We start from the raw sequence: 17,908 nt of genomic DNA on the forward strand, positions 1-17,908 counted from the left end.
TACCGAAACGCATAAACCATATACCAAAATGATAGATATAGCAATTAAACATAAACATAAATCACATAATAGTTACCATCCATCCATAACACATGACACCAAGATTTGTACGTGGAAAACCTAGTAGAGGGAAAAACAACGGTGGGAAGCCTACCCACAGTTAGATAATACTTCTGCAGTAAGTATGTGATTACAATATGAGGGGCCTGCACATGCAGGAAGGCCAACATCCTAAAGCACACTTCTCATCACAAAAGGAGCCTCACTAACTACAAAATAAATCCAGACTACAATCTAGAATGAGGATTGAACTGCAAGTATAACATCTCCTATGTCTGAGTACAGTTTCGGTTAAGCTCAATAATAGAGGTCTTAAACCTCTATTACCAACCCAATTCGATCACCTATGATCGAAAAAACCTTCTGCATATGTTTACAACATTATTCGCACACAGATCATCCTATAACCTTGACCTATTACCATCCCCATGATATACAAAGAGATATTACATCATATTTATACCAACCCGGGACCTAAACAATTAGGTCAGACACCTAAAAGATAATACGATAAGTTCATAACATAAACCCACAATCCAATGATCAACCAAGTTAACTTAGGCCAAAAACAATGTAAACCAATCATTAAATACTGTTGGTAACACATCAGGAACATCCTCTTACACGTTACATAAATTGGTCCATAACCTAGATAACACCGGACCCAAAATAGGTCGCCATAAACCAAATCCAACACCATCGATCAACAAGAACATGGACAAGATAACCAACAACATCTCAGAAGCCATCTAGAAGCCGCATCAACACCACTTATCACGTGCATCAAAAGATCTTCAACAAAGCTCTGTCGGTAAAACCCTTACTGGTGACCAAAAGGCTTACTAGAACAAATGATAGCTCCTGAGTCATCAAATCCCAAACCAACTGATCATGATACATATTCGAATAGCATGAATGATAGATCTAAATCAATTCCACAAACCAAAGCATACTGGATCATACCAGATCAATATCATAAACCAGCCACTCTACCAAAACCAATCGGAAACCGGTAAATGACCAAAACAACCGGTGTTTCCATCAATGAAATAACATCAATGAAACACATAATCAATTCCTCCAAATTGCCAACAATCTTCCCCTTTGGCATTGATTGCAACACTAGATGTGAAAAACATCTAAGTGCCAAGAAATGCCAAACAAGTCTCCCCCAATGGAAGACAACCAACAATCTCCCACAAAATGATATAGCAATGAAGCTCTCAACCAAACTCCCCTAATGAATATATCTTTGTTAAGCTCTGATCTCTCCCCCTTTGAATGATATTCTATTAAGCTCTATTTTTCACATATATCTCTCCCCCTTTGACATCAATGCCAAAAATCTAACATAAACATCAAAGAAAAAACATAAATCCTCTGAATTTTACATTTGACTACTCCCCCTGAGTAGTAGCACCACCACATCAATCTGGAATGAGTGATAGCTCTGTAAATGCATACCGACCTGATGCCAATCAGCATCACTCAAGTCTCTACCGGAGGCACATAAACCTCCAATCCGTCTCTGAAGTACTCAAATGATTCTTTAGGCAAAGGTCTAGTGAAGATGTTTGGAATCTGTTCTTTAGTGTTCACATAAACCAGTCTAACTTCATTTGCTTCCACCTTCTCCTTCAAAAAGTTATACTTGATAGATATGTGCTTTGTCTTAGAATGAAATACCAGATTCTTTGATATATTAATAGAAGCAAAGTTATCATAGTAAATAACTACCGGCTCATTACAATCCACCTTTATATCCTTCAACATTTGCTTCATCCATAGAACTTGTGTACAGTTAGTAGCAGTAGCAAAATACTGAGATTCAACAGTAGATAAAGATATACATGATTGCTTCTTGTTGATCCATGAAACAAGTATCTTTCCAAGAAAGAAAGATCCACCAGATGTGCTCTTCCGGTCATCAACATCTCCAACCCAATCTACATCTATATATGCACATAATGTAAAGTCATCATTTTTAGGATACCACAAACCATATTCAGTTGTTCCCTGCAAATACCTAAAAATCCTTTTCACCGCACTCTCATGATTTTCTCTAGGATCACTCTGATATTTTGATACAATACAAACTGCATTCATTATATCTGGTCTAGTCTGAGTCAGATATAACAAACCACCAATCATAGACTTGTACCTTGTAGGATTTACTGGTGTAGATGCATCTTTCTTTGTCAATTTCTCACTTTTAACCATCAGAGTACTAACCGGTTCACAATTTTCCAACCCAAATTTCTTCAACAACTCTCTAGCATACTTAGTTTGACAGATGAAAATATCTTTGTCAGTTTGAGTAATCTGCAAACTTAAGAAAATTTTCATCTTCCCAATCATAGACATCTCAAACTCATTCTTCACATTGCTAGAGAATTCCATACACAACTTATCTTCACCTCCAAAAATGATATCATCAACAAAGACCTCAATAATCAATATGTCATCATCAGTGATCTTGTAATATAAATTACTGTCAACATTACTTTTAGTGAGAATCCATTAGGTTTCTCAATATAAACTTCCTCTTCAAGATCTCCATTCATAAATTCACACTTAACATCCATTTGATAAACCTTGTAGTTCTTATGTGTAGCATAAGCAGGAAATAATCTCACAGCTTCAATCCTAGCTACTGATGCAAAGGTTTCACCATAATAAATTCCTTCCTTCTAAGAATATCCTTTACAAACCAATCTAGTTGTATTCCTCACAACTTGTCCATCCTCATTCAATTTATTCCTAAAAACCCATTTAGTTCCAATAACATTCTTATTTTTAGGCCAGGGAACTAAAGACCATGTGTTATTCTTTTCTATCTGATCTAATTCTTCTTCCATAGCTTTCATCCAGTATTCATCTTTACAAGCTTCAATTACTGATGTTGGTTCAACTTGAGAAATCAAACATGCCTCATCAGCTGCCAACCTTCTTCTTGTCATCACTCCTTTGCTTTTGTCTCCAATGATCCAATCTTATGAATGATTCAACCGTACATACCTAGGAGTCTTTTGATTTTCTATTCCTCTGTCCTGATCTTCAGTCACTATAGGAGTTTTCTGATACTGCTGAAGTAACTGGTTCAACATTTTGTTCCGATGTAGGTGAGCTACCGGTTCAGTTATGATCATTTCCACTACCAGTTCTCTCTCATAAGTTCCGATTTCGCTTCTGTTCTGCTCATCCACTTTGACATTTGTGCTCTCCACCATTCTCTACAGTATTTTGTTATAACATCTATATGCTTTTCTTTCATTAGAATAACCAAGAAATATTCCTTCAACACATCTAGGATCAAACTTTCTAGTGGAATCATCTCTTTTGATATAGCATTTACTACCAAAGATTCTGAAATACTTAACTGTCAGTGTATGACCAAACCATAATTCATAAGGTATCTTACTGGTATCTCCTTTGATATGAACTTTGTTGAATGTGTATACCGACCTGCTTACATCTTCTCTCCGGTAGACATGAGGCAGATTAGCTTCCATCATCATAGTTCTAGTTGTATCCAAGATAGTTATGTTCTTCCTTTCCACAACTCCATTCTGCTGAGGTGTCCGAGGTGCAGACAACTGTCTCCTTATCCCATTCTTCTCACAATAGTTGTTAAATTCACTAGATGTGAATTCTCCACCCTGATATGAACTTAAGCATTTAAACTTTAATCTTGTCTCTGTCTCAACTTTAGCTTTAAATATTTTAAACTTTTCAAATTCTTCAGACTTCTCCCTTAGAAAAGTAACCCACATCATTCTTGAATAGTCATCAATGATTAGCATGAAATATCTATCACCCTGAAAACTTTTGATTCTAGCAGGACCACACAAGTAGTATAAATAAGATGAAGAACATCATTAGATTTGTCTTGCATACTCTTAAAATAAGTTCGGACTTGCTTTCCCATTTCACATTCCTTACATACTAGATTATAGGGCTTTACAATCTTAGGTATATCTCTAACTGCCTTAGTAGAATTGATCTTCACAATGCAATCAAAATTCACATGACACAACCTCTTATGCCATATCCAACTCTCATCAATTTGTGCAATCAAACATGTGTTCTCAGCAGAGTTCAAATGAAATATATTACCTTTAGTCTGTGTACCGATTGCAATCTCCAATCCAGATCTATTGATAATCTTGTATTTTCCATCCTTGAACTGTAACTGAAATCCCTTATCCACCAACTGTCCTACACTCAAAATATTATGCCTTAAACCTTTAACATAATAAACATTATCTTTGTCATCCTTACCATCCAATGATATTTTTCCTCTTCCCTTGATCATGCATGCTTTGTCATCTCCAAATCTAACTAGACCACCATCAAATTCTTGCATAGATAAGAACTTCCTTTTATCTCTAGTCATATGATATGAACATCCACTGTCAATTACCCATTCATCCTTGTCTTCAATTTTAGCAGCAAGGGCCTTCTCTTCAGGTACTGGATCATCTTCCTTGATAGCCAAAAATACCCATTCCTTTCCATTTCTGAATCCACTAGCTGAATCTTGTGTCGGTTTATCATCAGGATCAGTCACACCTTCCTTATCCACATAGTAACATGATTTGTCTTTGTTTCTCTTGTACTTATGCTTGTTCTGATAATCATGGTTAGGCCTAAAAGATCTTCTAGCTCTTTCTTCAAATCTTGAATTCCTTTTAGGACATCTAGATGCAAAATGACCTATCTTATTACATGCAAAGCATTTAAAAGGTGATTTTCCTTCATACTTACTTCCCATCGGTCCTTTAGGTACTCTTCTAGCAAATAAGGCTTCAAGTTGCTCAAACTTTTCATTTTCTTTGTTCATATCCTCTAGTTCCTTCTCATATAAAACTTTCCAATCACTCTTGCCGGTAGATGATGTACATGCATGAAAAGCAGGTTTAGATTTTACAGCTCCAAAAGATCCAAATTCCTCAAGTTCAAAAGCAGATAATTTCCCAACCAAGGTATCCCTATTAATAGAGGTGTTTGCCAAAGTTCTCAGCTCATTAATTATAGTATCCTTCATCATATCAGCCAGTGGAAAATCTCTTTGTACTTTAGAAACTATTTCATCTTCGCTAAGAGATCCACCACAACATTGAATTCCCAAAACAATATCATTAACTCTCTCCATAAAAGCAGTAATCCTTTCATGTTCTTCCATCTTCAGGTTCTCATACCTCACCCGGTAACCATCAAGTTTAGAAATTTTAACAGTAGGGTCACCTTCATTTAGAGTTTCCAATTTGTCCCATATAGCCTTTGCAGTTGATTTGTCAATTAGTCCCATTATTTGTTGATCAGAAAGTGCACACAAAAGGGCTTCTCTATCTCTACAATCATTCTCAAGTTTCTTATCTAGACATGTCAGAGGAGGATTGCCAGATGCCAGATTAAATGATATAACACCATTCTCAATGATCTCCCAATTTTCTTTTTCAAGGCATTTCAGATGAGTCTCCATCTGAATCTTCCATACCCTGTAATTTGTTCCATCAGACCTAGGAATTTCTCTTCGGAAAACAGTTGCAGATGTACTTGATGAACTTGAACTGCTAGATACCATAGGATCTTCCTCAAGTGATTAAGCTTCTGCGGAGAGAACCAAGCTCTGATACCAATTGTTAGACAACTCAGATAACTAGAGGACAATTGAGAGGGGGGGTGTGAATCAGTTGTCACCAGATTACAGAACTTTAAGCATTCAAAACCTTATTATTGGAACACATAAACTCAATATCGAAATGTATAAACTAAATATCAGAATGACGGATCTATAACAATTAAACATAAATATAAACCACAGAACAATTACCATCCATCCATAACACATGACACCAATATTTGTACATGGAAAACCCGGTAAAGGGAAAAAACACGGTGGGAAGCCTACCCACAGTCAGATAATACTTCTACAGTAAGTATGTGATTACAATATGAGGGGGCTGCACATGCAGGAAGGCCAACAATCTAGAGTGCACTACTCATCACAAAAGGAGCCTCATTGACCACAAAATAAATCCAGACTACAATCCAGAATGAAGATTGAACTACAAGTATTACATCTCCTATGCCTGAGTACAGTTCTGGTTAAGCTCAATACCAGAGGTCTTAAACCTCTCTTACCAACCCAATTTGATCACCTATGATGAACCAAACTTTCTGCATATGATTACAATATTATTCACACATATTTCATCCTATAACCTTGACCTATTACCATTCCCATGATCTACAAAGAGATCTTACATCATATTTATACCAACCTAGGACCTAAACAATTAGGTCAGCCACCTAAAATATAATACGATAAGTTCATAACATAAACCCGCAATCCAATGATCAACCAAGTCGGATTAGGCCAAAAACAATGTAAATCAATCATTAAATCTCACTGGTAACGCATCAGGAACATCCTCCAACACGTTACATAAACTGGTCCATAACCTAGATAACACTAGACCCAAAATAGGTTGCCATAAACCAAATCCAACACCATCGATCAATAGGAACATGAACAAGATAACCAATAGCATCCCCAAAGCCATCTAGAAGCTGCACCAACACCACTTATGACGTGCATCAAAAGATATTCAACAAAGCTCTATCGGTAAAACCCTTACCGGTGACCAAACGACTTACTAGAACAAATGATAGCTCCTGAGTCATCAAATCCCAAACCAACTGATCCTGATACATATCCGAATAGCATGAATGATAGATCCAAATCAATTCCACAAACCAAAGCATACCAGATCATATCGGATCAATATCATAAACCAACCACACTACTGGAACCAACCGGAAACCGATAAACAACCAAAACAACTTGTGTTGCCATCAATGAAAAAACATCAATGCAACAAAATCAATTCCTCCAAATTTCCAACACTATCATCCCATGCATGAATATGACCACCACAATCACCACAAAGATTCCAAAAGTGTTCTACTTATCCTGAAATACTGGTGATAGATTACCAGACCACTTCCTCTATCGGTTACCAAAATCCATAACTACCAGATAGAATTTCTGAGGAGAGTTGCCATCAATGAAAATCCTAATCCATTATCCATGCAATTGCCAACAATCTCCCCCTTTGGCATTGATGACAACACTCGTGAAAAATGACTGTGTCAACCTTTATACCGGATCAAAGTTTCTAAGGCTCCCCCTTAGACCAAAAACTCAAAAACTTGTATCAACCAAAAAATTGCATCATTCTCTGTACATTTTTCACTCTACTCTCCCTTTTTGACAACAATGCCAAAGATGGGATGCTTCTCAAAAACTCATATACAAGAGTATATACCAGATATTATACGTACTTGAAGATATTTACAAAAACGGTCTTCAAAAATCCTAAGTGGGTATCTCATCCATTCTTCAAGTTGTCCAAAACTGTAATGAAAGCACTAAAAACATAAGCATGTATCTCCACATCTTTCAATTCTTTCAGAACTGGTTGTGCCATTGTCTTCATGCAATCAACTTTGTTTCTTAGTATAGTGTCCATCTGGGGTGCAATAAGGTTCCAGAGCTCACCATCTCGCCTCAAAATTCTCTCCTTTTTTAAATTTAGGCTCGAGATTTGATCAATTACAGCCATCACTTGACCTTCTATGCTACTGGTAATGGCTGCATTGGAATCAAACAAATGAGATATACTATCAAGCTTTGCCTGGCAAACACTGACCTATTTGTCTATATCGGATGTGAATTTAGGCAGTATAAGGCATGACTTGTATATATTTCCTCCTTCACTCAATGCCTCAGAGATTGTCTGCAGTCCTTTATTAAATTTGACTCTCTCATCTTCAATCATCTTTCAGAATGTTTGCATATGCACCTCCTTGAATCTGTCTAATACTTTCTTGGTGGTTGCCTTTTCCAATGACTCAAAATTGGTACTGATATTGTTGATCACTGTAACAGTGTGTCGGGTGGGTTAAAATTTGGATCTAATTGTAGTTCTGGTATCACCTTTTGTAAAACATCTGCAGTCATCTCAATCAACTTTTTGTCCTCAGTCTCAAATTTAACCAAGTCCTAACTAGCTTGAGCCTGGACCGTTGCAGCAACCATCAGCCTTTCAGCTGGAGACATTTGTCCAATGTCAACAGTTCTATCAAAATTAATGGAGATTTGTCGAAGGATCATTTTTCCTTTGTCATTTGGTGTGTCAATTGCCATGATTACCAGGACATCATCAATTTTATGCTTTCCCTTATTGACCTCTTTTCCCTTATCTTATACCTTGTCCTTACTTGATTCCTCTTTACCTACATCCTTTTCTTATGCACCGGTGTCACCACTTGGTGCAGTATCATATTTTGGTGTCTCCTTGGTCTCTTCAACTTTCCCTTCCACCATCTTCGGGTGGTCAACTAGAGGATTTTGGCTGTCTTCTACATCAAGGATTGTATTGGCCTGATCTTCTGGATGAGAAGTATCTTCCTTTTGGGAGTCATCATCATACTTGGGGTTGATTTGCAACCGATTGTTCTTTAGGAACCTTTTCCATATTTCTTCAGTTTCTTGTCTAACTTCCTCAACCTTGCCAACCATAAGCCTGTTTATTCTATTTTTGCTTCAGAATTCTTTCTTGTTGGCTAGCTCCATGAGTCTATCAACTTCTCCTTGAGATATGCAAGCACTAATATTCATCAATTCATGTTCTTTCATTTTCTTATCTAATTGGCTTCCGGGTAGCCTTCTATCATCAAGAATGTTATATAAATCTTTTGGAATGCTACATTCTAATTCAATCAATGATTTGCTGAAGTTATGCAAATACAACACAACAACTTCCTCAATTTCCCTCTGACCATTCTCATCAAGATTATCATAGGATGCACTAATATTCTTGAGATTATCATCAATAACTATTTCATCAATCAATTCTTTTGTAGTCAATGGGGGAATGATGGTGTATTTACCTTCCACCTTGTCGGATTCAAGATTTTCATCAAGATCTATTCTTAGCTTTCTTCCTCTTTTAGGCCTACCAGTTAGAGAAGGTTCTAATTTTGTCTTTTTGCTTTGTTGGGCACCACCAGACTGTGGTTTCCTAATCACTTGGACAAATTCTCCTTTCTTCTTTGCTTTCTCTGCTTCCACATATGACTTTGTCTCAGATGCAATAGGAGATACAATGACATAAGTTCTTTTTGGTTTCTGCTTCTGCTTCAGTACTCCTTTGTTGGATGAGCTTTGAGTTGTTGATGACTTCACCGGAGTAGGGGAAGACTTAGTCTCCTTAGGCTTTGACCTGGAGGGAACCAGTTCAGTCATAGGCTTCTTTGATTCTATCTATGCTTCCATTTGAGCTTTCTTCTCCCTAGCTTTCTTGATAGCTTAGATCCGGTAAAGCCCATTTGCTTAGCCACTGCCTCTACCATTTTTGTTACTTTTCTTTTTCTTTAGGGCTGAGTGAACTTCTTATGCAATTCCATATCTTTTTCTTTGACTGTGCCAAATTTTGCTTCTTGAGGGTCAACCGGTTTGCTCAAGAGATGTTGAGCATAGCTTTCAAGAATTTGAGCATCAACCTCATAACCCATTGGCATTATCCGTATTGTTCTTGGTTCTATAGCTTCCATATGCCACTGGTCTTTGTCCACCATGAAACAGATATTATCTGCATATTTGTCCACCACTTCCTTAGGGATCCTTTCCCTATTCTTCATTCTACCTTGGAAGGTTTTGAAGAAACTCCATAGGGTTGCTATCTAATTCTCTTTATTTCCCAATCTTTGTAGACCTTGTTTGATCTGAGTGGCTACCAGTAAGTCATATGCCCATTGGACTCACCTGTCCCGACGATTTCATTCATGAAGTATAGTGCTAGGAAGACAATTAATGAACTGAATTTGAAAACATTCTTCTTGTCTGTTTTAATTTTCTTCAGATTGCTCAGGAGCACTTCAAGAAGAATTGTGCACAAGTCATACTGCATATCTTCTTTCACCATCTGATAAGTTGTATATATTGCAATACCAAAGACCGAATTCAATTTGCTAGACTGATAAACTTTGTATCCAAGAATCATTGATGCAAATTTAACATCATACTCTAAGATATCATCAATCATCACTGACCTACTATCATATTGAGCACTAGTTAGTTTTGTGATGGTTGGGTTTGTTATCTTCCTCAAATTAGGTTTTCCATTGGTTTGGTGTAGATATGTGACTGCATGTATGGCTTGATTGGTTATCTTATAGGGTCTGTCCAGCCATATGAATTCATCGTGGACATGACTCAAAATATATCTTACCCTTTCATTCTCATCAAATGATGAAAAATGAACAAACTGCATGAAACCCTTCTTCTGTAACTCTGCATATTCCGATTTGGGATTTCCAACTTCACCCATTATGTGCTCAGTATACAAGGTTAGGATAACCTTACTTCTAGTTTCCTCAATTATGCAGTGAATGTATGCCCTAACATCTTCAATGTGTAGAACTCTGTATGGAACGAATGAAAAAGCACCATTGGGATCATCCTCAATATATTTAAATGGATGTCTTTTAAATTGTGGCCTTTCTCGCTTAGCAATTTCTACCGCCAAAGGTGTATCAACAGAAGAAGATGCCATTTCAATAAATTTAGGGTTCAAAGGATGAGCATGCTTTGGTAAATACCTTTTTCTTCTGTCGGATGCACAAGAACTTCTTGTTGGATCACCTCAATCCTTTTGATCGCCTTGAAATCTGGTTTGCCTCACTCTGCAGCTTCAACTCTTCACTCGCAATGTGAGAAATGATTCACATTTTTTCCTTTTTAACTTTGTAAACCCTAACTTTAAGTTGAAATAAATGCAACTGTAAAGCTCAATCGGATGTCATGTTCAACATAATCCAATCTATCGGATTCCAAGCTCTATATGATGAATTATGGATAATCATCTCCAAGCATCTGCAATCAACCTTGATCGATCACAGATCTCTTTAGGGGGTTTTGCAAGGTTTAGCATAAAAATGACACCCCCTAAGGCCAAATGCCTTAGTTATCAAATGAAGATCCTACACTCGATTCAGGTGCAGATCTACTGGTTGCCTTGGATTCATTTTTTCGAACCCACATCTTCTCATGCTTGTTCTTGATCTATTCTACCTTTGCCTTTCCCTTTTCATTAGCTTTTTTCTTGTCTACCAGAGCATTCTTGTTCATATTCTTACTTCTGCAATATTTTGCAATGTGACCGGTTTTGTTACATGCACAACAAAAAACATTTCTCTGCATAGGTATGAAATTCATCTAATTTGGTCTCATCATGCATTGGTTAGAGATATTTCCAAACATCCCACAAGCATAGCATCTCTTGTTCTGAAAATTATTCATTACTGATGTGCACATGTTTAACTTATGACCAAATTTACTGCATATGAAACACTAACCGGTAAAGGTAGGAACATTGTTCGCATTATTCATTCCATTATTCATCGTACTTCTGCATTGATTTGCCATATGACCAAATTTATTGCAAGTAAAATGTATCTACCATTGAATTTATAGGCATTAGGCTGTCTTATCGGAGTATTTTTGCTCTTATGATGATTAAGCTTTGCATTGCTTTGTCTAGAACTGAAGGATTCTTCTTTCTCATATCCAAGTCCTCTCATGTCTCTGACCATCCAGCATCTCATCCAGCCTTGCTGAGCTAGCATTAAATTTGTCTTTGTATTCATTTGCAGTAGCAAGTTCATCTCTTAGGGAAACAATCTGTCTTTCAAGTTCTTGACCATTATTCCTTGATTGTGTCAACTCAAGCTTCAACTGATCATTCTCATATGTAATCATGGAGCATTCATCTGATCTGCCTTTCAATGATTGAGTGAAAATTCTTCATTCTTCTTCCAGTCTTCAATCTCCTTAGTCAGCTTCATCACAATGGATTGCATCTCATTCTTCAATACAACATTCTCTCTAGCAAGCTTATCACATTCATCAGCTTTGTCCTGATGTTCCCTGCTTTGTTCTTCTTTCTCCTTCAGCTTATCCATCAGCTCTTTCCTTTTGTCTCTTGAAGTGTGGACTTGTTCTTTCAAATCATTAATGAAGTCTTCATCTGCATTCAAGTTTCTCTTTAAGGAAATTATTTCATTTCTTGTTGCATCAAGATCCTCAAGTGCCACACAAAGTTATCTCTGCAAGTCAGATTCCATTGATTAAATCTCTCGGACCTTCCTCAAGCGATTAGGCTTCCTCAGAGGAACTAGAATCTGATACCAATTGTTGGAACAAGGAACACTGAGAGGGGGGGGGGGGGTGAATCAGTGTTCTACCGGTAAATAAATTTTCAAACTTATTCTCAGACCACCAGAAGCAAATGCAAGAAAGAAAAATGCAGAAACACAAGATAATCAACCACAAAATCATAACACTGGGATTTTTACGTGGAAACCCGAAAAGGGAAAAACCACGGTGGGATTGGAACCCACAATATTCATATACTATGATCAGGAGTACATAAATATTACAAAAGGGGAAATCATATGCATTCAGACACACTACCTAGAACCAAAGGTTCAATTACAATATGGAAGTTTCCCTAACTTACAGATCATTTACAATGATAACTATAATTATTGAACTCCAAAATAGCATCAAACAATGCCTGGATGAATTCCAGTTAAGTGCAATTTTTTTTTACTGTAACACCTCTGCAACTCTACCTTGTTTTGCTTCTCAGTCAGCTCTCGGATCAAGAATGTGCATGTGAAACTGCACCAAATAGGTTTCTCGATCACTACTTACTCATCTCATACCATAAAAAGATCTTCTACATCGGTCATATATATCCGCAATCACAAAATAAAACATTCATCAAGTCAACCATCCATAATATGCAATGTGACATGTAACCGGGTATCGGCTTAGATCGGATCTCTAAACATATGCGGATTAACCAAATAATGTCTAAATGATTTCTACATGTCGGCCTTATCATCCCATGCAAGAATCTAACCACCGCAATCACCACAAAGATTTCAAAAGTGCTTTGCTTATCCTGAAATATTGATGATAGATTACAAGACCACTTCCTCTACCGGTTACCAAAATCCATAACTACCAGATAGAATTTATGAGGAGATTTGCCATCAATGACAACCCTAATCCATTATCCATGCAATGGTATCCACCAGATGAGTGTCAATTGCCAACACTCACACCTCTCTACTTCAACTACTTAAAGTCACAATAGGTTTCTTCATGAAAAATCTTTGGCAGACAACTTATGCTATGCACTAGTGGATTCATTCACTCTCTTGAACAATTTTTTTCACATCAATCCAATATAGAGAAAATTCAACAGCAATGCATGGCCTTTTCCATGCTTTTTGCACCAAATTCTTTCCAAAGAAAATCAGCCCAAATATTTTCTTCTAATAAGTGCATCCTTGATATTTGGAGCTAAAATTCTCCACAACAATAATAAACTTTTAGCACAATACAAAACATTTTCAACTCCTCCAATATCACGATAGATGTTGCCTCCTGTGTGCTAAACTTCTCCACAATGAAACATACCCAACATTCAGTCTTTTCAAAAAAAGAAAAGAAAATGGAAGAGCACAATGAATGTGGTTCTAATACAAAATAGAATTTGAAGCAACAAACAAAACACTTAACTACTAATTTTATTAATCATTCAATACACATGTATAAATCGTTACAAATAATCTTATTTGGATCCAATTAATTTGTTAACTATTTTGATAGCAATTATGATTGATCGACAACTAAGTTCTAGTATTGTTTGAGAACAAATTGAACTTAACTAAACATATTGGATACCTAAACATTATTTTATGGCACGTACACAACACTCCATTATGACTTATTCATTTATGTTGGAGCATTTATTCTAACAAAATGTACCATCTATATGGTGCCAATCTTTAAGACAAACAAAGTAATGTGTTTAACCTAAATCATTTATTCAAAATTTAGAAACCGTAGATTTTTTAAATTCAAGAAAAATGAGGATTTATGCGTAATGTATATAAGATCATTCACATATAGAACCACAATTAGAAATTATCACCAAAATGTAATATAAATATTGGGATCAAATTGACTTTTACAAAACCTTTTTGCTTTTGGAGTACTATGCTTTAGGTGCCTATTTTAAACCATACAAAGTTTTATCAACTTATAACCAAAATGATCTTTGAGAAATATAAATTTCCTCACCAATATAACCAGTCAAAAAATCACTTTTAAAATCCATTTGATAAACACTAGATCCATTTCGAGCAACTAAAGATAAAAATAAACTAACAATATCCATTTTAGCTATAGGAGAAACAATTTTAGTATAGTCAATACCTTCTTGTTGAGTGTATCCTTTTGCAACTAATTTGGTCTTATATTTATCAATTATCCTATCAAATCTATATTTAATTTTAAAAATCTACTTTGTACCAACAAAATCTTTACGATGGGGCAATTCGACCAACTTCGAAGTGTCATTTCACGCAATGGAATTAGAAACAAAACTTAATTGTTCTTAGTGCACCTTGAATTAGAAACAAAATTTTATTGTCTTTTTGTTTGTCTTGTTTAAATTCTCGTTTTTGTTAATTATTTAATACATTAATATTTTCAAGTTCTTCATACCCATTACTAACAATTTCCCACAAATCCATAGATTTTAACAAAATCTGCATTCATGTACTTCAATAAGCAAATTTTGTCCCATCAAAAATAAGAATCAAACAGTCCCATATACCTACAAGATTTGCCATCTCAAAAAATAAAACACAATACTATACCCAAAAAAAAATAAAAAAAAATCCCAAGTTATCAAAAAAAGAAAAAGAAAAAAGAGTTCCTCCTCTCAAAAATAATAATTTGTCTAGATATGTGACCTTTTTATTTTCCTTTCTAAAAATAAACATAAATCAGCAATACTATTTTACAATAAAAGCAACGAATATTTGAACCTATGAACAAATATTTAAATTAGAAGAAATTCCTTGGTGCTCTGATACCAATTGAAAGTATCAAACATTTACAAAACAATATGCAGATCATCAAAACACAAAGACACCAAAACTGCTTGTATTGTTCATGAATGAAGAATGTTTATTTATACATGATGTTCTAAAAATTGAATTAAATAAGTACTATCTAATCGGTGATAATTGACTTCTAACAAAACTATTATACATTGTTTATTATCTTACAATTACAACAAATAATCTTTTCCTATTTCTAGCAAAACTATTCTACAACACATTTCTGAACATAATCCTTCGCTTTAAACAATCTTCTCAATAGCAACAGCTGGCGGAGACATTTTTTTATTTTACTTTACAATCACAACATCCAATATTTGATTGGTGTTGTGGAAGTTGAAGTATAAACCCAGAAAATCAAATATTGCAGTACAAATTAGTTGCAAAGAAATAATAAAGAGAATAAAATAGAATAATAGAACAACACATAAAATGTTGATTTATGTGGTAAAACCTTAACAAAACATCAAGGAAACATCCACAAGACAAGGGTATGGGTATTCTTATTGCTAAGAGAAAACAATTACAAACTTCATAACTAGCTACCACTATCAGATGCTGCTATAACTTTTACAATCTGATTTTGTAATTCACAATAACATCTTAACAATTGCTCTTGCAATCTGCAACCCACATCAATTGCTCTTGCAATCTACAATTCATTACAATATTGTCTTCATGACAACAAAGATATATAGAATATTTCTAAATTAGAATCAACATCCAACATAGAAATAACCTCCTTAATTTCATTAAAGCAATTAGGAACATTTCCACATGGTCTTCTTAATTGCATTAATGAAATCAGATAACTTTCTCACCACAAAATATTTTTATTCTAAAGGTAAGAATAAATTAGAAATTTATATTATTAGTTCTTGTCGACAGGCAGGATACTTATGCATGGTTAGATGCATTTTCTGTTTTCAATGGACCAATCATCTTTCAGAATTTTAAATATTTGTAAGCAATTCTATAGTTTGAATATTTATGCATATTTAAATCATTTAAACAAAAATATTTTTCTGGTTTCCTATTGGTTAACCGGAGTAACAGTCGTTGTAAAAATTGAATTTATTAAAAAAAATCAATAAAATTTCCAAACTTCAAACTCATTTTAACTATTTCATTTTAATTGTAAGTACTACAATTATTACTACGCACCTGGCAATTCCCTTGGAAAATATATGAGTGAAAGGAAATATGTACGCATAGTACAAAGCCCCAATCCGACAGACTTCTCTCTTTTTTCATTTCTCTGCATATCGTATTTTCATCGCCTCTGCATTTTTTAGCTCTTTGCATTCTATCTATCCTATTTTTATTGCCTCTGTAGTGAATGTATGTCATTCTCCTGCTCAACAAAGAACACAGGAATTCCGTCAATAATGTAATCTTACAAGTCTTATGAAACAATTTCAACTACCTTGCCTTTTTTTCTTTTATTGTGAGAATTTCTTTCTTTCTAGTGTTCTTAATCTCATTTTTTATATAAAATTCGTTTGTTGAAAGGTATGCTTCTCATCACGAACTTTTATAATTTGTAATTTACAGTTTCTTGTGTTTCATTTTGAAGGGTTGTTTGGGGATTATTTGCATTTCAAAATAGAGGATAATATTTTAGAATTTTAGTGGGGCTAAAGTTAAGTGGCACAAATTTCTGGTTAGTTTAAACAAAGATTACATTTTCTGCTCATGGAAGCGATAGTTATTTCCTATTTCTTAGGAAATGTGAGTTTTGAATAATTTAAATTAAATGGCTAAAAAGAGGAAACAAATCAATTTCACTAAAATCAAATTGCAAGAAGAGAGCATGTAGTTTTCTCCATGGATATCTAAATGGGTACAAAGAGTAGTAGATTTTTTAAATAATCTAAGCCAAGCCAAAACTTTGACAAAACTGATGGAGCCTTCAGAGGAAACCAAAGCTTGCCAAGAAAATTCAATTTTAAAAAAATGCAGAGATGTGAATCTGGGCTTCTGGGTGTATATTTTTTAATCTGTTATATCAATGTCTAAGCAATCCAATAATTTTCAATTAAAATAACTCTACTAATGATTAGCTTATTAGAATAAGTCTGGTCACAATTGTTTCATAGAGATAAAGAAATTGGATTCATCAAATTCAAAATAGCTGGAATCGGATCTAATATTAAATTTCAGTGTACCCAATAAATTTCATATTCTGAAATGTCATTGAAGACGAAGAAAATGGGGTTGGGAGATTGGGCAAGAAGCTTAAGATTTAAGGACATGACATATACATATAGAAAGATGAACAGCTGTGAAGTAACACTTGAAGAAAGGCGGCACCAAAATGCCCAGAAACAAATTGAGAAAATCTTGGAATGCAAGTGTGAAATGATGATAAGGGTGTAGAATTTGTTGAAATTTGATATTTCAGTTGATTTATTTAGAGTAAGGTCGATAAAATTTTCATAGTTTAGAGCAGAGACCATCTTGAAATTGAAAACATACAACAGCTTGAAATATTTTCTAGTTGTATGGCATTATGCGAAATATAGTAATTGTTGAATGTTATAGAACAGGCTTGGCTGCAATTCTTTAAATATAAGCAGCAAAAGTAGTGTGATTGTCTTATAACTTAATTATGATGGCCTAACTTAGGGAACCCATAACAAAAAACAAAAATTGATTATATACCTGCAAGTAGAACGAATACAGTTTCCATTAGTTAAACACCCTTTCTATTGATCTCCCTCTCTCTTCCAAAGCTGTCAGTTACCTGTTATGAATTACAATTTAAATGGGGATCAATATATAAGATTATACG

The sequence above is a fragment of the Cryptomeria japonica genome, chromosome 8 (assembly GCF_030272615.1).
Source record: "Cryptomeria japonica chromosome 8, Sugi_1.0, whole genome shotgun sequence".
NCBI lineage: Eukaryota > Viridiplantae > Streptophyta > Pinopsida > Cupressales > Cupressaceae > Cryptomeria > Cryptomeria japonica.